The sequence below is a fragment of the Canis lupus genome, chromosome 10, assembly GCF_011100685.1.
Source record: "Canis lupus familiaris isolate Mischka breed German Shepherd chromosome 10, alternate assembly UU_Cfam_GSD_1.0, whole genome shotgun sequence".
In the NCBI taxonomy this organism is placed as follows: Eukaryota; Metazoa; Chordata; class Mammalia; order Carnivora; family Canidae; genus Canis; species Canis lupus.
This window is the reverse complement of record NC_049231.1, coordinates 44,019,478-44,041,685: the sequence shown is the minus strand read 5'-3', so window position 1 is coordinate 44,041,685 and position 22,208 is coordinate 44,019,478. Positions and strand designations below refer to the sequence as shown.

At 42.7% G+C, this 22,208-nt stretch overlaps 1 protein-coding gene across 4 annotated transcripts in view; it reads right to left on the bottom strand.

The window, feature by feature from the left end:
• The window catches only part of AFF3 (AF4/FMR2 family member 3), a 522,431-nt gene that overhangs the window by 120,580 nt on the left and 379,643 nt on the right, over positions 1-22,208 (bottom strand). The window lies entirely within an intron of this gene.

Below are 22,208 nucleotides of genomic sequence, written 5' to 3'. Positions count from 1 at the left end.
AGATGTTCGTTTTTTATTAATATTCCTCATTTATCTCTGAGGGTAATGCCTTAGAGCATTTAAGGAATTTGCATGGATAAACAGTTTGGGAGAAAAGATGTTTCTATAATAATACCTTAAATCTAAGCCCTTTGCTCTACTTTCTGGACATTCTGAAAACAAAAGAGATTTTCTAGAGGTTGTGGAGGGGTGATGTATTTTAGTTATAACTGCTGCCATGGTTGATTGATTGGACATGGCTTCAGAGGTAGAGTGGACAAAAAAACATGCCCATCAGCTTCAGTATATAAGGAGATCTGCCCTCAGGGCCAGGGGTCAGCCACATGGCCAGGAGGCCCCAGCAGGACCCACCGAATTATGACAACAGGGGTGCCGAAATAAAACAGAGAATAAAATTGAACTTCTGGAAGTAAGGCCAGAGAGCAGAGTTGCAGCCAGAGGTGCAGAGAAACCTCGACCCTGTGCCCAGAACACCTGATGGGCTGTCACAAGCCCTCCAAGGTCGTGCCTGACTGTGACTGGCCTGCGAGTCTGAACCAAGTAACTAAAAACTGAGACATTAAAGGATGCAGGCAGGATTTTTAAACATGCAATTAGGTGATTAAGATTCTACCTATTTTCCACTGGGGAACTGCGTTAGACCACGGTTTCTTAAAATGATTGTCCCAGGCTTGTTATCACACGCCGCACGAACACCTGGCGCAAAGGGTCAGAAGGTTCTAAGCTACGGGCTGAAGGTCCCATGCTCTCACGCAGGGAGGGGGCCTCGTGTGGAGGGTCCCCCAGGAAGGCGTGACAGAGTGGCTTCAGAGCTCTGACAAGGGAGGCAGGCACACACAGTTCCCTTTGGGGTTTGCAGGGTTCTCCCTCAGGGGGAGCCCTCTTTCTGCAAGTGAAGGCTGTATGGCACCAGCAGCAGGACTGGCATCCATGATCTCAGCCACGGATGCTTTCCTGTGGTCAGGTGCTAACGGGGAGGGGGAGCACACTGCCTCCCAGGGCCGGCTCCCTCACATATTACATTCACATCAGTGCTGCCACCTTGGCCATTTAAAAAAAGACCTCCAAATTGCAAAGCTCTGCACACATAACTTAACAGAACCCAACTGCCTCATCTGTTGGGAACCTTGGTGGTGCTCAGGAAAGGGAGAAATGAAATAAAACCCTTACGACTTTAATATTTGATTATGGGGACCTTCCCATGTGTGGTATTTATTTGGGCATACAGACACATTTATGTTGTTGCCAGTCCTTACATTTCTGAGGTACACTGCCTCCCAGGGAGCAGGAACAGTAGCCTACCCTAAGCAGATGGCCAACTGCTTCTCATGCGCCCCTATTTCTTCACAGGTATCATGAACAAGCACATTAACTACCTTCAAATGTAATGGCAGTCATTTCACAGAGCAGTGGTTTTTAATTAATAGTATTTCCCCAGAATTACTTTCCATTTGGGGCCCTTAACAGATATGAATCCTTTAGCCCTTTAAAGTTCATTTCATTTTGCTTGATCTTAATGGCTTTTAAGAAATCTGAGTTTTAATTGGGCTGTTTGATTTTCAGATTTGCTTCTGTAGCTGGTGCTACTACTGTCTCCACCTATTTGAGATTTAAAGCCAAAGACAAATGTTTATGACTCCCTATTAAACATATTCATATATGCAAATATCTATTCTAGCAATTAGCTGTGCACCATAGCCTACTCGTTATGCAAGTGCACCCCTCTGCAGGTATTCCCCAAGCCATCGTCTCTACTGCTAGGAACATGGGAAGAAGTTATAAAACACCTTTTATTCTGTCTGAAGTCCACTGTACTGTCAGGGTCAGTGCTACCATCTGCCTGGGTTTATTTTCACAAACAGGTAACCACTTGCCTCTTTTTATAAAAAGATTTTTATTTATTTATTCCTGAGAGTCACAGACTGAGAGAGAGAGAGAGAGAGAGAGAGAGAGAGAGGCAGAGACTCAGGCAGAGGGAGAAGCAGGCTCCATGCAGGGAGCCCGACATGGGACTTGATCCCGGGTCTCCAGGATCACGCTCTGGGCTGAAGGCAGCGCTAAACTACTGGGCCACCGAGGCTGCCCCATTTTTTCAGAAGAATTTGGCTCATGCCATTCCAGTCAATCGGAAGCCAGGAAGGCTCATATAGGCTCACACTGGGGGGTAGTGATTTAGTGCATCCAAGGCACAAATGAAGTAACTTAGTCTGGAAGCAAATAGAGAAATCAGGAGTAAGACAAAGGAGTGGTTTAGATGACCTAAGAGTTTTCAACTCTGATGTTTTCCTATCCAGGGTTTCATATCTACATCTTTTGAAGAATGGGGGTTCATAGGGAGATGGTGTTTGCTCACTTGTATCTCCTTCCTGGACTTCCTCTTCCTCAAGTAACCTTCTGATTCTGCACACTCATCCTGTGGTGGAGGATGGAGGTGCACCATAGCTCTTCTGTTTATAACCTCACTTTTTATTAGGGACAGTATGTTCTATTGGTCCTTTTCTCCCATTTACGAGCTGAGTACACCTGCTACCTTCTACACAGGCCTGTCTTTCCTGGGGGCCAGCATCTCATTTCCTACCATTTAAGACTCTCGCAAAACAAACAATCAAACAATCAAACAAACAAACAAAAAACATCCTCATTTAGAAGACCTGCTAAACCCTGGTGAGATACAAGTGAATGAGTGCCTTTGAAATCTCAAGTGAGCAACTGCCTTTCCCAATAGTACCTGTACCTAGTACATTAATATAGAATAAACAATAAAAAAAACTGGAAACCAACACTAATAAGAAAAACATAGTCAATGGTACTAGCGTGTGGGTGGTGAGATGAGTTCTGGAGGCCCGGGGCTCAGGGAAAGCTGCAAGGAGGAGGGAGTACCTGAAGGGCTTCGAGGTCCTAAAGGAGGCAGATGAAATCAGGGACCTCTATCCTGAGAGGGAACTCTATCCATAGAGCAGGGTTGACAGACAAGCACAGAGAACTTGGGAATGGAGCCAGTTTATTTTCTTTACTCTCATGGTATTTTTTAAGTAATACATATACATAGTTCAGAACTCCCCCGAATAGCATAAGGTATACAGTGAAATGTTTCCATCCTCATCTTGTTTATAACCTCTTACTTGCTACTCTCATCCTCCAAAGTCACCCCTGTTTATAGGTTCTTATATATTATTTCAGAATTTCTTTATGCATTAACAAGTAAATATGAATGCAGCACATTAGATCCATCAGGGTAAGTACCTGACATTAAAGAACAACTATGTGGTGGACAAATACAATGTTAACTAGACCCTAATTACCTGGCTGTGGCAGGCAGCTTCTAAGATGCTTCCATAGATCCTGTCTCCTGGTATTCATGTCCTTTTGTACTCCCCTCCCTGGAGTATGGCTGTACCTAGTGACTGGCTTCTAGTAAACAGAGTAGGGCAAAATGATAGGATGTCACTTGTGAGTTTAGGTGACCTCTGCTTACTGGCATGCATACTCTTTTACTCTTCTTGCCAGCTTACTTGGATGGGAAAAAGCTGCCATGTTGTGAGCTACCGTATGGAGAAATTCCCGTGGCAGGGAAATGAGGGGGACTTTTGGCCAATGGCCAAGGAGGAACTAAGGTCCTCAGTCCAGCGACCCAGGAGGAACTGAATCTTGCCAACAATCACATGAGCAAGCTTGGAACTGGGTCTGTCCCCAGGGAAGCCTTGAGATGATTACAACCCACCCACCCCTTGCTGCCCTGTGAGAGACCCACAGCCAGAGGCCCCAGGTGAGCCATGCTCAGATTCCTGACCAACAGAAACGGTATAGTAATAAATGCTGTTTTAAGCCACTAAGTTTTGGGGTAATTTGTTAGGCATCAATAAGTAATTCTTATGCTGGCAGATGGCATTAAATATTTAGTGTGTCCCTTTTCAAGATCACCCTCAGCTGCTTCAACTAAAAGCATTAACAGACATTATTCAAGCCGTCCAACAGAAGTATAATGTGGACCTAAAGGTAATTAAAAAGTTCTAAAAGTCATGTTAAAAAAGGTAAAAAGAAACAAGTAAAACCAGCTTTAATCGTATATTTTATTTACTCCAACATATCATATACATATCACAACAATATACACATTTCAAGTGGCTAGTGGCTCCTGTGTTGGACAACCCAGGCTGATACTTTTTGTAGAAAGTGAGGGGTGTTCAAATCTCCAGGAGGTTTTTTGCTTTTCCCACCCCTGCTCAGGCCTCAGCCCCCTTTTGCTTCTTTCAGATGTCAATTTCCTCTAACACTTCCTGCTTAACAGGGTAGTTGTAGGAGCCTGTGAAAGAAAAATCCTGGTAACTTAGTGTGTGCAGGAGCTGAGGAAGGAGAAAGGGAAGGCTTTGGTCAGAATCACTGCAAATGTGTACCATCACTGACTATTCTTCATGGAGACTGGGATCCCAAAGGCCCATTATGTTAAATGTTTCAATGCCCATCTTGCTTCTAATTCTGATGATGGTAATTACATATGGCATGACACTCCACAATGAACACGGGAGCTTCTGGCTTCATGGAAGAGCTGGAAAGCAGAACCTGCACAGAGCTGCAGGTGGCCCACCGGAGGGGTGTGCTCAGGGCAATGTGTTTAGGAGCCATGGCTTACAAAAGCAGAACAATGGACTGACTTACAAATACACCTTGTCAAAGGCTCTCCATACAGGGCAAGTCTGTACACTTGTTGCTCCAACTTATCTCATACCCACTTCTCTTGCATGTAGTAAAGACATATTTGACAAAAGTTATTTCAAATACTCTGTTTTTTTTTTTTTAAAGTTGCATATTTTTAAAAGTGTGCTGGTTGTTTTTTTCCACTTGGAATTGCAATTCTCCCTAGGGGTACTGAGAGGCCCAAGCGAACTCTCTGTCTAGGAGAAATGGAATACCGGGCCCATTTTCCTTGAATATCCCATGGATGGAAAGCACCCAGAAGTATATAAGTGCCACACACAGTTCGTGTGACTATGAAAATATGAAAATGCTCCATATTTCCCATTTAGGGCAGTGTAGTCCACAGTAATAAAGGAGCATTCTCTGAGCACATTAAACTTTAAAATTGCTTCCTCCTGAAAGCATTACAGGAGAAGAGGGCTGTAGGTACTCTATCATTTCTATCAAAAAACAATGGAGGCTTTAGAAATAGCACTTTAATAGGGAATGCTTTCTCTTAAAAAATAGTTTAAAAATTCCTATCCTTGTTTGTTACAAGGACTTCTAGAAAATTAGTTTATGAACTTGATGTTCTTGGTATTAGAGGCTTCAGTTCTGAGTAAATTCAAGTACAGCGTGTGAAAGAATAAGATCCTTTTCCAAGCAGACACCAGAAGAGGGGTCTGAGGACCCTGCCTGGAAATATAAAGTTTTCTTGGCTGCATAGATTCAATGATGGGCATTTCTTTACTAAACCCTCTTTGAAGGGGAATTTATACCTAACTAGAGGGGAAATGAAATATGTACGTATACAGCTGTTTGTGATGTCGAATATTAATTGGTTGTCACTAAATTAGTAAGCTGGTTGCCTATTCTGTTAACTAATGGTTAATTGATAACTTTTGATACTAAGAATGCATTGAACCTATAAGGGTAATACATCCATTAGGTTAAGATTTGTTCTTTGGTTCATGATGCCAGTTTTTGCATTCCTGTGGCTATTGTTATTAATAAGCTAATAAGTTAATTTACAAGAGAGTCCCTAATTGAGATATTTATTTGAACCAATTTATTGTTAGACTGTTAGAAGACTTTCTTAGAATTAGAATCTGACTGTTAGAAGACTTTGTTAGAATCAGAAAAGAGAACCAAGCATAATCTTTTAACTGGCAAATGCATGCACGTTAAGCTATACCAACCTTACAGGTTGCCTGAGATTGGCATAATGCAGTGGTTTCTAAACTTTACTGCACGTCAGAATCACCTGGAATCTTTGAAAAATGTTGATGCCTGGCTCCCGCCCTATCCCCAGATTCTGATGTAATAGGAGTATGATCTGGGGATCCATGTTTTTTAAAAGCCCCTTAGGTGATTTTGATTTACAGCAAAGTTTGCTGTAACCACTATATATGTAGTTGTTATATATATATAACATAGAACAGAGTCAGAAGAGCTGTATGCCTTCAACAGTTCTGGACCTAAACTCTGAAGTTTTATTTTACCCATTAATAAAATAGGATGATAGTTGACTCAAATGATTCAAGTGTAACCCTCATGCACTGTTGGTGGGAAGCAAATTGGTGCAGCCACTGTGGCAAACAGTATGGAGGTTCCTCAAAATTAAAAACAGAATTAGCATATGATCTAGTAACTTCACTACTGGCTATTTACTCAAGGAAAATTAAAACACTAATTAAAAAAGATACAGCACCCCTATGTTTATTGCAGCATTATTTACAATAGCCAAGATATTGAAACAACCTGGTCCATCAATAGATGAATGGATAAAGAAGGTGTGTGTATATATATACATATATATACACACACACAGTGGAATATATATGTGTGTGTGTATATATATATATATATATATATATACACACACACACACACACACATACACAAAGTGGAAGACTTCTCAGCCATAAAAAGAATATCTTGCTATTTGTGACAACAGGGATGGATCTAAAGGGTATAATGCAAATAAGTCAGAGAAGGCAAATACCACATGATTTCACTCATGAAATTTAAGAAACAAAACAAATGAAGAAAAAAAGAGACAAAAGGACAGACTTCTATACGGAGAATAAACCAATGATGGCTGGGGGTAGGTTGGTGAGGAAGATGAGTGAAATAGATAAAGGGGAAAGAAATAAATACTGGTTCATGGGCCTTATCCCCAGAGAATCTGATTTTTAATTGGTCTTGGGTTGGGCATGGGCATCAGTATTTTGACAGGGAGCCTGGATGAATTTACTGCTCAGCCAGGGTTAAAAACCACTGCCTCAATTCCAAGTGAATGATCACCTTCTCATTAAAGCCATCTTCAATCCACAGGTCAGAATTCTTCACATCTTATCTAATTTTGCACAGAATTAAAGGACTACAGAGGGCAGCTTGTCAACTCATCGGGCTCCACTTTTCCCCTCACCTTCCATTTGAATAAGAATGGTTTCCAAGGGAGAGGTGTATTTCTTCAATACCTAGGTAAGGCCCAAACTCATCATCACTAATGAGTTAAGAAGATATTGTTAGTGTTCTAGAATTCTTCAATGGTTGTTTTTCAGAAACCATGGAAAGTGCTGGGGCACCTGAGATTGTTTTCTGGCTTGTTCTTCAGCCCCCAGGCAGAAATACTGAAGGTTATAGGTTATCTTGCCTTTTAAGTTCTCTAAGGAAGCCCCCAAATTTTCTTCAAGACCAAATAGCACAGCTGACATCTCAGCTCCCCTTTAAAGCACTACCCTGTACCGTAGTGTCTAGAGGCCTGGGAACTGCATTCCTTGCATGCAGGGTTTTTGGCTAGATGTCACCAGTGAGAAGCACTCAATAGGGTTTAGAAGGTCAAAGAGTAATGGAAGCCATTAATGCTTCCAGGGCAGTGAAAGCAGGGGTATAAACTTCAGCAGATGTGCTGTCTGCCAATGGCCTCCAGGCATCCTTCTGTAACACCTGTAGGTGCTGCTGACATCTGAGATGACTGTTAGCAGTTCTCTGTAATTCTAGTTTTACTGATTTCCTAGTGGCTCCATCCTTGTAGCTTCCCTAGCCCTCCTGATGGGTTATGTCCTATGGTAAGTGCCTTTCTACTTAAAATACCAGAGTGGTTTCTCTTTCCCAGATCAAACTCTGACTTACATGTAGAGTAATTAAGAGCATGAGCTCTGGAGTCAGAAAGCCTTATTTATTAATGTACATCTAGGCCCTGCCACCTACTAGCTGTGTCCTTGTGAAAGAACTCAGAATTGCTCTCAGTTTCCTCATCATTAAAACAGAATAATAAGAACGTTTACCTCCCAGGAATATTGTGGAAATTATATGGGGAAAATGCATAAAACATTTTGTACTGGGCCTGATACGCAGTACTCACCCAATAAATATTTAATATTATTATCAGTATTTTATGACCCATTCCATATTGTAACAATCAGCATGTTATAATTTAAGACCATTTCACTTTTTCTAACAGAGAACACAAACTTCTGAATTTATTGACCATCTCCAAAGAGCCAGGGATGTTCTAGTTGCTGGTGAGAGAAAGTTGAAAAAGTCTTTGTCTTCAAGTGTCTCACTGACTTTTAGAGGGAAAGGCAAATAAGTAAACCTAGTAGAGTGATAAAAAAGTGAGAGTGCAAATAATCTCCTTCTCTCTTGGTTGGACAATCCTGGCCCCTTTTATTTTTCTTCATAAGGTTTTATTCTCTAGGCTTTAAAACAGCTCTGTAGTTCTCTTCTGGGTCAACTCTAAGTTCTTTGACTCTTCCCAACATACAGAGTCATGTGAGGGACACAGTCCACTATCTAGGCTCTATCAGTATTAGCTGGAGTGGGAGAAACACCGTCCTACATTGGAAGTCAAGAGTTCCAATAGTTCTCCACCTTGTTCATTTAGTTGCTCCCTCCCTGTCCATCTGCCTTGTTGTTCAGGATACCATAAGTTATGTGAGATTTATCAACAAATTTTAACAACCTTGTCCTGTTTTAAGTGGACCGAAATGACCATTCTGGCTTCTGCAACTGTGGAAGGGACCAAGCCAGAACTGGATACTGTAGAGATCCAGCCAAATCCCCATCCCAAGTTGTCTAGTCCCTGGAATATATGCCTCAGGACTTCTGGCTACCTGTGACTAGCTGTAGGCTTTTGTGCTAAATCCACTAACCCTCTTTGCCACAAACACAATAAACTGACCATTTAAATGTGAAGAGGAGAAGAGGATATCCCATGTTCCATATTAGAAAAAAACTATCCTGTTAGCTATTCATGAAACTGGGAGATTGGTATATGATCCTCAAACTAAGGCATTTCCATAAATTCAGCTAATGCTACCACTTTTGTAGTACTTTGCATATTATCTCTGGTACTTCTAGAATTTTTCATTATAAAACTAATCCAGGTGGTCTGAATATATAAATCAGATAACCCCAATTTTTTTTAAAGATCTCATATATACCAGGACTAATTCACTACTTTTCTTTTAAGTGAATGGGTGCAAAATTAGGGCAAATATATTAAATGTTCCATATTCATTTTCAGGTATGCACAACTGGTTTTTGCAATGGGAAACAATTATCCATTCAACATGAATCTCTATCCACCAATTACATCCTTTTGGGGGTTGTTCTGCTCACAGTGATAACAGAATGTATCAAACAACCCATGCACATTAAATCCTACCATACTATTGCAGGGGAGGATTCCATTCACTGGATTGACACGGGGTCACAAACATCAGTCAAAGTCACTCCACAAAAAAAGTTTCAGCATTTCCTCCTGGTTTTTAGATCAGGTGTATTTTGGGGTTAAGTCAAGATGAGTAAAACTGCAGAGTCAAGTTGTTTGTTGCCTAACCAGCTTTTTACATATTCATCTATTTGACTTTCAGGTGGCAGGAAGAAATCTCAAGTGCAAAGAAAATAATGCATGTGAAAAATTTTAAGTGGTAGTGCCTATTTTTGAAACAGAATGTGACTGCAGAGTAGTGTTTGTTCTACTTCTTAAGAAAATAACCAGTAATAATCATGATAAATGTAGTTATTATCCTAGAGGTCATGGTATAAATCCTACCTATGTGGGTCTGTTCATTGACAGAAGACATGAGTAGAGATGAAGAGAGACAGGACCCCAGTCCAGTGCAGGCTTCCTGAGTTTCCAATTTAAGACGGGTCCACAATTTTTCTTTAAAATCGTAGGAAATCAATTGAGCTCCAGACCAACACTAGACACATTGCAACGAAGGTGCACTTCATCTTTGGAAACCTCTACCATTTTAGGTGCACCATCTCCCTATTCCAATGTTCATACCTCCTTTCTCATGTAGCATGTTCTTTTTCTGTCCCAGGATCTCATCTGGGATAGATAGATGTGGCATTCGGTTGTAATGTCTTCTTACAGTGCTTCTTGGCTGTGACAATTTCTCAGCCTTGCCTTGTTTTTGATGACTGACCATTTGAGGAGTACTGGCCATGTACTTTGTAGAATGTCCCACAATTTGGGTTGTTTGATGTTTTCCTCATGATGAGATTGGGGTTATGGGTTCTGAGGAGGAAGACCCCAGAGGTAGAGTGCCATTCTTACTCCATCTTATCAAGGGAGCATGTTATCAATATGACTTATGACTTACGATGCTAAGCTTAATCACTTGGCTGACACTGTTTGTTAGGTTTATTTACTGTAAAGTTATTCTTTCCCCATCCTTTCCAGACTGCATATGGAAATCACTAAGTACTTAAGGGGTAGGGATTTATATTCCACGTCCTTGATGGACAGTATCCACAGAAATTATTTGATATTATTCTGTATAAGAAATTCCTCTATTCACCCCTGTTTATTTATTTATTCAATCACTTATTTATATCTGTATGGATTCTTGCATATACTTTCTATATTGGGTTATAATCCAAGACTAATCAGCTATTTCTTTTTTTCCAAAATATTTTATTTATTTATTAATGAGAGACACACACAGAGAGGCAGAGACATGGGCAGAGGAGAAGCAGACTCCATGCAGGGAGCTCGATATGGGACTCCACCCCGGAACTCCAGGATCATGCCCTGAGCCAAAGGCAGATACTCAACCGCTGAGCCACCCAGGCATCCCTATTTCTTTCTTTTTTTTTTTCTATTTCTTCTTTTTTAATTTATTAATTCTTTTTAGAGAGACAGAAAGCACAAGAGAACATGGCGGGGGGGGGGGAGCAAATCTTAAGCAGACTCTGCACTAAGTGTGGAGCCTAACGTGGGGTTCCAACTCATGACCCTGAGATCATGACCTGAGCCAAAACCAAGAGTCAGGTGCTCAACCGACTGCGCCACCCAGGCACCCCTCAACTATTTCTTAACCACATAAAAAGTACTAGACAGAGTAGTCCTTCTGACACTCTATAGATAGAGCCAAGGGGCAGAGTCACAATGTGTTGCCCATGGTAGCTATAGGCATAAATCAAAGGCTTGTCACTCATTACCTGTGAAAAGTTATTAAAATCTGGCCAAAGAGACATTTTAAGTCTCAACAAAGCATTCATATTCTTGATCAGCAAGAACAGAATTCTTTCCAAATGACAGATGTCTGCATATTCATATGTATACACTAAGGCTATCAGAGATATTCAGTTGCCAAATGAGACAGACACCTTTGATTCTTTGTCTGGTTTGCTCATACTGATTTATGTAACATTCATGTAATACTCCTTCCTTAAAATGTTCCTTGCACAGCTTCTCTGGTTCCTAAGGTTCTCTTTATCTTTGACATCCCATTTCCTTTGATGAATCTATCCCTTTTGCCACTCTTCAGAGGTTGATGTTACCCTAGGATCCTGTCCTCAGTTCTCTTCTCTTCTCCCCCTTCTCACCTCCTCACTATTCCTGAAGATGACATTTATGACCTCATCCTCCAAGAGCCAGTTCTGTAGGCCCAAGTGCACCCTGGCATTTCTGTACTATGGCCGTTTAGAGGCCAGAGACTGTATTTTATCCTACTGGGCATCTTTAGTGTCTAGCAAAATGCCTGGCATAGAATAATCCTACAACAAATGTTTGCGGAGAAAATAAATGAATCTCCACTTAGATGGGCCTCCACCTTGATTTGTCTAAAACCAGAACCCCCCCAGTACCCCACCTAATATCCAACAGGCACTCCTGAATTCTGTGCCCAGGTCTGTGGCATTACCATCCACCTGGCATTCTGCATATGGCTGTTGACCTCCTCCCTTTCCTCTTTACAGACACTAAACCTCCTAGAGGTATATGTCCAATTTCCTCAGTTTTCTTTTGAGTCCATCTTCCTCCATCCCTCATGATACTGCTTTAATTCACGATTGTGGTTGTCCTGTAACAACTTACCATCTCCCTCCCTCCAGGTTCTTCTACTGCCCATCACACTGCAGTCCTCCTAAAATCTAAATTCATACTACCTGCTGCTTATCAAGGCCCACAAGGCTCTACATGGCCTGGCCCCAGCTCTTTGCAGTTAGTTGCTCCCCTGTCCTGGCCCTTGGATTCGGTACTGGAACAATGCAAACTATATATAGTTCTACTTGTCTGATTCTCAGCCCTGACCTCTCCTCCTGCCTGAAACGCTCTTCTTTCTGTTTCCCGTTTTCATCAATTACTCACCCTTCAAATGCCAGCCCAAAGGGCACATCGCCTTCATGCTCAGTGACCTTAATTAATTACCCTCTTCTGTACATTTGTCGATTTGCACATTTGCCACCCAAGAGTGTAATTATCTGTCTTCAGAGTCTGTCATCTACCTGACTCATGGTCTCCTTGAAGGAAGTGCCAGCCTCACTCCTTTCTGTGTCCCCGGTGCCAGGGGCACACAAGTATTTACTTAATGAACGGGCATAAGCACACACCCTTCCTTAATAAGAGACAAGACCTGTCACACTGCAGAGAAGAGCTTGATCCATGACTACAAATGGAATGGAATTAAAATATGTCTTTAGAGGGCTGAAAAATAATGAGCTCAAAATAAGTTATATAAAAGTTGAAGAAGCAACTGAATTTATAATAACCACACTTTTTAATCGCCTATTAACTTCAAAAACAAAAAGTGGCTGGGCAGATTTGTCTACTACAGAACCAAAGCAACAACGGGAAGGGCTCAGGCAGCAGCTGGAGAATCCGAGGGCCCCAGGTGACTGTGTAGCTGTTTGTGAAATAAAAGGTGCAAGGCTAATGGCCATGTGCTGCTGCTAGAATTCCTGTAGGACATGACTGGCTATTGTATGCATTTTATCCAGGTCTTTTCCCAGTAACAATCTGGCTTTTGACAAATATATTTTGGTTAAAGGTATCCTGATACAAGGTAATATTTAAAAAAAGATTAGGGGAGCCTGGGTAGCTCAGTAGGTTAAGCAGCTGACTCTTGATTTTGGCTCAGGTCGTGATCTCAGGGTGGAGGGATGAAGCCTGTGTTAGGCTCCCCGCCCCGCAGGGAGTCTGCTTATCTCTCTCTGCTCCTCCCTCTATTCCCACCCCTGCTCGTGCTCTCTCTAAAATAAATACATCTTAAGAATCTTAAAAAAAAAGATTAAATCTGTGTTTTGAAGAATTTCTATGCAGGCATGGTGGAGTTTTTTTTTTTTTAAGATTTTATTTATTTATCGGAGACAGAGAAAGAACGAGAAAGAGAGAGAGCAAACACGCACACACATGAGCGAGGGTGGTGGGGGAAAGGCAGGGGCAGAGGGAGGAGAAGCAGACTCCTGGTGGGTTGCGGCGCTCGACCCCAGGACCCTGAGATCCTGATCTGAGCCGAAGTCAGACACTTAACTGGGTCACCCAGATGCCCCTGGAGTTTCTTTCTTTTAGTTTCCCTAATGGAGAAGGCAGGATGGGGAGGACCGGGAGGAGCCATATGGGGAAGGACGAAGATGCCAGCATGGATGCAGTGTCAGGCAAACTGGGCACATTCTGTCTGAATGTCTTGGTGCTGGGGACAAAAGGCAGTGATGATGGTATGAAAGGAATACGTGTCAAAGGGACTCACCCTAACTTTGCCTCGATGTTTGGGGCCCAGAGGCTGGTCCCTTAGGAAGCTGAGGGCAAGCAGATAGTTTAAGCCTTATCAGGGGCTCCCTCACTGCCTTTTCTTTTTCTTTATCAAACCAGCCTTGACCAGGATTTCCTCACCTCCCACCTGCAACACACTTCCTGCTCCAGAAAATTCTCAGGTTGCCTGATTACCAAGGCTTGTCTCCACACCAGCTGTGCCCAGTCACTGTGTACTCCTCCCATGCCGACTCGGATGCTCTGGGGGAAATTTGGTCTCATTTGTGCACTAAGAGCTCCGTTTACAATCTTTCAGTGCATCTATGGCCAAATTATTTTCATAAAAAATATAGACACCATAATAAAGCTCTGCCCAAAATGCATGCACCTGCTGAACTTCTGTGGCCTGCAGTTTGGGACAGAGTGTTATTTTGGGGCACCCAGTTTAGCTGATGCTCCTGTGCTCCTGTCCCCAGCTGGTGTCCAAGCTGGGGCATTTCCCTGTTTTCTCTGAGCTGCCTTCCCCAAAGGAATCCCTCACTCGAGACCACAGAGGACTCCAACCATAAACGAGCTTGTGTACCAGGAAAATCCTCTTAAAAAGGATTCTGGAGGTGAAGAGGCTTTTGTGATAATCGGGACCCATGGTTTATAAACTGTTGGTATCAATGGTGGCACCCCAACTCTTTCAGAGGAAAATATGTGCAAGAAAGCAGAGGCCTCAGATAAGTGTTATCAGCCACTTTTCCCTCCTGCAAGGAAATAGCAGTGACAAAGCGAATGGTCACCCTGCCATCAGTGAGAGGCCATGGGATATGGGACAAGCCCAGCAGAGCCTGTGGGAGGGCTGTTGGATAGAAGGTGGAAATTCATTCTGAGGGAGGTCTTGTTTCAGGAGGATATTTAATTAGTGATTAGGGCCTAGGGAAGAACTAAGTTCATGTAACTAATAGGATCTAAAACATGGAAGGTGTTGAGGACCCTTTCGAATAGCCTTCTCGCTCTTCTTGGTGGAGCTTCTGGAGGCTGGTGACCAGTCCCTCCAGGGCTGGCAGCTGAGCTTGCCAGAGTGGCAAGGTCAGGGCTTTGCTGGATCACTGGGAAGGTGTGGCCTTCTGGCCTGGCCTCCACCTCCTACCCTGGGCTGAGCCCTCCTCCTGCCAAATCTGTTAACTCTTTCCCCTGCAGGACTGAGTCTGAAGGCAGAGAACAACCCTAGCTGCTAAATCCAGTTCTGGCCTTTGCTGACATCTCTCATCTGCCAGGTGGCCCCTGCAGCCAGGGAGACAGGACAGAAATTCTGCTTGTCCCTTGTTCCTGGCCCCTTCTGAAGCAGCACTGTTCTTTATTCTTACTCTTTGATCTTACCCAAGCAGTAACAGTGGGAAAGAGGTTACCAAGCTATGGAGGTTGGAGGTAGGGCCTGTGCCTGGGATATGTGGTGGCAGGAGGAAGACTGGTTGACAAAGGTCTTGAAAGAATTTTCTGGGGGAGAAGAGGGAGCATGATCAAATCCCACAGTGCTGTGTGCTGTGTTCTCACCTGCAATGATGGGCCACATTCCTCTGCAATTTGAATCCCATGCATCTATGAGGGTCCATCCCAAGAACGGCTTCTCTAAGAAGTCCACCAGATGATCCTCCTTCCTTGGTGTCCTCTCTTCTCTCTGAACCTCATCAAGAATCTGTTGTCTTGGCTGGGTGCCAGTAGTCCTTTCCCTTTCCCTAGACTTCTGGGACTGAGACAACCTTGAAACTCTTGTGTCCTCTGGAGAGTCAGGTTGTCAGGTACCAGGTTAAATGCAGCAGGGGGAGACTCAGAGTGAAAGCTTCCAGCCGTCTCAGCTTCTTGGGGCCAGAACTGTTCTGGTGGCTGCCGGGGACCTAGCCGTCTGGATGTATGCCTCTATCAGAGCTGCTGTCACCCATGGAAATGCCTTCCTTATATTTCAGCCTCACTCATGCAGGGTGAACTTCTTTTGAGCAGAGGCCATGCCATATTCCCATGTTTATTTTGTTATTTGCAGTGTTGGACCCAGAACAGATCAGGAACTTAAATTAACAGATTCCCGGGTACCTGTGTAGCTTAGTTGGTTAAGCATCTTGACTCTTGGTTTCAGCTCAGGTCATGACCTCGAGGTTGTGGGATCTAGCCCTGCATCAGGCTCTCTGCTCAGCACAGAGTCTGCTTCAGATTCTCTCTCTCCCCCGCTCCCTCCTGCTTGTGCTCTCTTTCTCTCAAAGAAATAAAATCTTAAAAAAACCAAACCTCACACAAATGAACAGATTCCCCAACTGAATCAAATGAAAATGAACAGACCACTATGAGGTTACAGAGAAAAGAAGTAGGTAATGGAGTAAGAGGAAACAGGAATTCCATTATTGACTGCAACTCAAGTCAGTACTGACTAGTAGTAATGTTAACATTATTACTTAGAATGGGAACTTTAAGTGGGATTCTGCAAGACAAATCTTATTTTTCTCTGTGTATGTTTCAGTTGGATTCTCAGATAGAAACAACCGTTCTTTCTATCCCTCAGACACTGCAAACACTGGATATGCCCAAACCGAATTTTCATATGGAGACAGTTTACATGCCACTAGGATTTCTTTTCTAGTATCATCATTTGGGATGGTACATGGTAGCCCAGGTGCTTTGAGTGGGAGTGGAAGAGGTCCTGGCTTTGTTTCTCAGGGTTCATTACTTGCTTGGTGACCTGATGGTAATATTATCAATTTCCTTCTCTATAAAGGGAAAAAGAAAATTCTGTACTCATGGTACTTATCTTAGAAACGATATGGGTACAAAAGCTTTTGTGTTGCCAGGAATAAAAACATCATTAAAAGCTGTCATTTGGTTATATGATATACTGTGGTCTCTTAACTGTGGAATTTATCGAGTAAAGCCTTGCATCTCCCTTTCATTCACCCATAAGAGTGCAGCTCTTTTACCTGATCCAGCACCCTGGGTCGTTTTCGCTACCAATACTCATAAATTGTTTGCTGCCTTTTCACACGGCTGCGTCAACATTTCCTTCACAAATCTAGGGTATTTAGCATGGCTGTTAAGATTTATTCTGGGAAGTGGCTGAATGTTGCCAGTGTTGCTTCGGGAACTGGTAAGACAAGTTCCATGTTTGGGCCAGCAATGGGCATGCATCCATACCTACTCAATGACCTTCAAAGGTGCAACACATCAATTAAAATAAACTTTTTTTTTTTTTTTTAAAGATTTCATTTATTTATTTGAAAGAGAGAGAAGGGATGCCTGGGTGGCTCGACGGTTGAGCATCTGCCTTTGACTCAGGGTGTGATCCTGGAGTCTCCGGACTGAGTCCCACATTGGGCTCCTGGCAGAGAACCTGCTTCTCCCTCTGCCTGTGTCTTCTCCTCTCTCACTCTCTCTGTCTGTCATGAATATATAAAATCTTAAAAAAAAGAAAAGAGCGAGAGAGAGCGCGCGCACAGAGAGGGAGAGGGAGAAGCAGATTCTCCACTGAGTAGGGAGCCAGACATGGGGCTTGATCACAGGACCCTCAGATCATGACCTGAGCCGAAGACAGACGCTTGCTTAACCTACTGAGAGACCCAGGTGCTCCTAAAATAAAGCTTTTTACCCCTCAAGTTAGTAAGATATAGGAAATAAGTGACTTCTGTATTGGTAAATGTGCTGGATTTGGAGTTAATTTTTGACTTCTAGCTCTGTCACTTACTAGCTTGCTGGCTCTGAGTAAATTCGTGGGTGTTTTTAAGCCTCCATTTCTGACTGTAAACTGAGAATGAATAATACACATCTCATCAACTTTAAAGGATTATTGGGGAACTGAAAAAGATCATGTAGACAAAAACATTTTGCAAATACTGAAGCACAGAATAAGTATTCTAAGGGACTGAGGGCTCTGGGATTCCGGCATAGGCTCAGAGCCCTGCGAACAGCAGGACCTCAACAAATGAGAACTGCAGGGAAAGGCTACCCAGCAACCACCCCTAATTCCTCTGGCAACTTTACGCGTAGTCCAGAGGTGAGGGAGTGTGGTGAAGAGAGTTGGCAGGTTAATCTGGGCTCAGCATGACGCAGGGATGAAAACAATGAATGTCGACATCTGGTTCTGTGTTTGAGGAATCACTTCGAATGATGAAATGCAGGGAACGCGTTTGATTCTGGAAGGCAGGATCCTTCGGGTGTCCCGTGGGCTCACTGGAAAGGCAGGCAATAGGCCAATCCTCATTAACTATCTGGATAAGACAGACATCCAGGTGGGGGAGCAGGAAACGGCACTCCCCTTCCACTTCTGCCGTCCAGCCCACCTGGGACTGGAGATCCCATGCTGCTCTGCTCTCCTGATTCTCTCATTCTACCTGCACTTGCAGCTGTTCTCTTGCACTTTTGCATTTAATCTTTCCATTGTTCACTCTGGTTCCTGGTGTTTCATCTCCCCTCTTTCAGTCAGAGGCTGTATTTCAAGTGTCTTGAGGCTCCTCAGGCCCTGTGCCTACCGGTAGCAAGTGATCAATACCTGCGGATGAGGAGCTGGGACAGCTGTTAAGGAGCTGACACCGGGCCCTGGGGGGCCACAGGACTCCTTACAAGGATGGAAGGGAGGACAGAGACATGGTTAAGCCTGTCTTGCAGGAAGATGATCTTTAAGGCAGCCTAGATGGGTGAGGGAAGCCAGCTTTTAAGGGAGGGAAAAACTTCTGCAGGTCCATCATGCCTTATCTGAAACCTCTCAGGTCTGGATGTGTTTGGGGATTCAAAACTTCTTTTTAGAAAGGCAAACTGATCCCTCCATCACATGGTCTACAACACCTGGGCAGGGTCTGGGGCGGCTGAATGACCAGTCACAGGAAGTGAGATCAAAGCTATAAAATAAATAGCTTGCAGCCAGTTCTGCCAGATGAGGTGGGGTTTTGTTTTGTTTTGTTTTTAATTTCAGACCTTTAGAGCTTTTAAAACATCTGAGCTGAGGGAGAGATTGTGTGTTGATACTTTGAAGGAAAGCCTTCTAAGGAGGATGGGTCTTGTTAACCAAAGACTTTCGTTTTGCTGCTGAGCACCTCAAGGGGAGTGAGTGAGAAGTCGGAGAGAGGAAATGCTCAGGCCAACAGAACCCTGAGCTGTCTGGAGTGTGGGGCCGTGCTGGAGGGAGGGAGAGGCTCAGGAGGGCGGCAGGCAAGGCGAGGAGAGGGCAGCGGTCACAGGCTGTGCTGGGTGTGTGCTGAAGCTGTCAAAGGCAGCCAAGGAGAAGACCCTGAGTAGGGCAGCTGAGGGCTGTTAGGACAGGAATGCCTAGTTATCAGTTTGAAATTGTTTGCATTGCTTTCCATAAGGCCTCTCCTTGCCCACACCACATGCCAGTGGATTCTCTAGAACAGTGGTAACAGAAATTGAATGTGAGCCTCCTATGTAATTTAAAAAATTTCTAGAAGCTATGTTAAAAGAGTAAAATGGCGAGCTTAATTTTAATACATTTATTTAACCCAATATACCCCAAATATTGTCATTTCAACATAGAATCAATAAAAATTGAGATCTTCTACATTTTTTTTTTTTGTACCAAATGTGTCCTGTACACTAGGAACCTATCTCAGCCTGGACTCTCCACATTTCCAGTGCTCCAGAGTCACTCGTGCCTGGGGGATCCTGGACTGGGTAAACTCTAGATGCCACAGCTGGGCCAGTTTCATACCTCAGGTGGCTCACGCTTCCCCACAGGTGAGTCTCCCAGGTGGAACCGTAGTACACTCCATACTCCTACCTGAATACATACAGCTTGACTCATTTAATTCACCAGTTTACCCACAATCAGGGGATTAATTCCAGGTACCTATATTTATGAACATAATTATACTCCTTTTAGTGAGAGCTCTTGAGATATGTTGGAAGTGTGTCTTTAAATTGCAAAGAAAAAAAATCTGGAAAAGGTACTTTTCTGTAAAAACTCTGAGTTTATATGCATATCCAGAGCTACACAGGATGCAGGAGGCAGGGTTAACCCTGCCTCCACTTTTTTCATTATAAATGACCATGGTTAGTTTCAACAACTTAATAAACACAATATTTCTCAAAGAGAATAGCACTCTATCTTCACTAGAGATCAATAGAATTAAATTTGTAATGTATAATTCTGAGAATTTGTGGGCACATATAAGCACCTGCATGCTATAAAACAGGAGAACTGATGAAGAAGCTGAAATAAAGCGTTTGTAAAAATAAAGACGATCAATCACGTCATTTTCCCTAGCCAAAGAATTCTCCAGAATCTGTGAAAAGATTGCCTGTGTGGGGAAGCACCCCAAACCACTCCAACAGGACACTTACTGCACATCAGTCACCACCTTCCAGGGGCATACTCACTCTTCTCAGCCTGACGGCCTCATACAACAGTTAGCTGTCCAAACCCATTCAAACAAAATCGATTATTATTATTATTATTTTTGGTGAGTTTGCAGATAAAATTCACAAATGAATTGCCCAAGAAATCAATTTGACAGATTATCACATCAAATCTTGGCTGCTTAGAAGAACTGTAAAAAGTTTCATTAATACAGTTTCATTCTCCATCTTCTCATACCAACATCACTGCCTGTTACAGCAGCAAGACTCAAGTGGTTTATGCCCAAGAAGCTAAAATCATTGCATTGCAGCCAAAGAGTATTTAATTTTAAGCCAGTTTATCCTATGTTTCTATTATTTAAACTCTGAATTATATTTAATGTAAAAGGTCTAATCCAGAGCATGCATCCCCACTCTACACAGTTACATCTGCACCCATTTGGTTTGCCACAAAAGAGAATCAAGTTATGTTTATTGTCTTACTATATTGCTTTTTCTTCCTTCTGCTCTAGACATGCAGTATCTGGAAGCCCAGAATTTGGACTAATGAAAGCTCTGCACACTTTATAGCACAGTGTGGGATTTCTATGGACGGTTGGCATTCTTGTTGGCTGTGGAGAGGGTCGTGCTAAGGATCCAGGCTCTGACAACTCCTTTCAGGCTCTGCTGGCTCTGCCAGGTAGTCAGAGCCGAGGTCCCAAGTCCTTCTCCAGGTTCTGACGCTAAGTACTTATAATGGGAAGTATAAAACCACATCTGCCTTCTTCACATATTGTTGCTGAAGACAGTGTGATGTAGAAGAATTGAAAGTGCCTTGAAAAATACTGCCATATGAATATTAATAAGATAGTTAAAAAATATCCGACTTTGTGTATTTATTTGCATGCTGCCAATATATCTACTGCCTGTGTCATGAGGTCTCATCTATGATGTTCTATGATGCCCATGTCTGCTTTTTCCTTCTCTAAAACTACTCTATATATTCCCAGGCTGTGCAAAATAGAATTCCAAGGGTGTATCGTCTGTAGGATTGGGCAGTAGCACAGTGCTATCTTGATCCTGGAGCTAACCCAAAGTTCCAAGAATCAGAACATCTTTAAACTTCCCAGTTTGAAAACTCTGTTCTACAGAACAACATTCTCTAACGAGGCATGCCTAATCTTTGCTTTTGGACTACTGTTACCACTTATTTGTGTTTTTTTAAAGCTTACTTCCTGGCCCCGGGGGCAGCTACGTGTCTTCCGGTACTGTTAACAATGGAGTTTTGGGGCCAATCTGGGCATCTCTTCAGCACTCTCTGACTGTTCAAAAGTCTGCCTGTGACTCATGCCTTGGACTTCCCAGCATTGGGGTGCTGGATGGATGTCACTAAACATTTGAAAATTTGAAAATTCCATCTCAAGCTCAACTCTGAGGCTGTTGACCCTGGCTAACTACATTCATGCAAAACAATCCAAGCACTGACTACTGACTGACTTTGGGAATCTGGGCATTCTTGGGCTTTTGATATTGAGAAATGGAAAACATATCTTTATAGATGATACCAGTAATTTTTATCCATTTAAGCACTTGATCTTTTACATATTTACCCAGAAATGTCCAAGGCTCACCACAGATCAGAGTTAATACTCCTTTGCAAGGAGAGACTGATCCACAGTGCTGACAGACACACGGTTGTAGACACCAAGTGAGAACATTCTAGGCATTTAGGCATCAGTATTCTGTAATTTTCATCACAGAGACCCCATATACATGTTGTTAGATTTATATGTATTTTATTTTCTTTGAGGCATTGTAAATGGTACTGTATTTTTATTTTGGTTCTTACATGTCAGTACACAGAAATGCAATTGATTCTTGTGTGTGGATCCTGTGTCCTATAATCTTCCAGAACTCTTTTGTTAGTTCTATTTGATAGGCCCATAAAGACAAGCATGTTGTCTCCATATACAGACACGTGGGTTTCTTGTTTTCCAAAAAGTATGCCTTCTGTTTCTTGCCATACTGTAGTGGCTTGAACTTTGAGTGTTACATTGAATATGAGTGGTGTCAATTTTTTAAAAATGCTTTTTTTGGGGCATCAATTCATGTGATTATATGCATTTTCCTTTTAGTTTGCTGATGGGTTGATTTTCATATATTGAACCAGCCTTGATTACCTGGAATAAATCCTACTTGGTCATGGTATATTATTATTCTTATACAC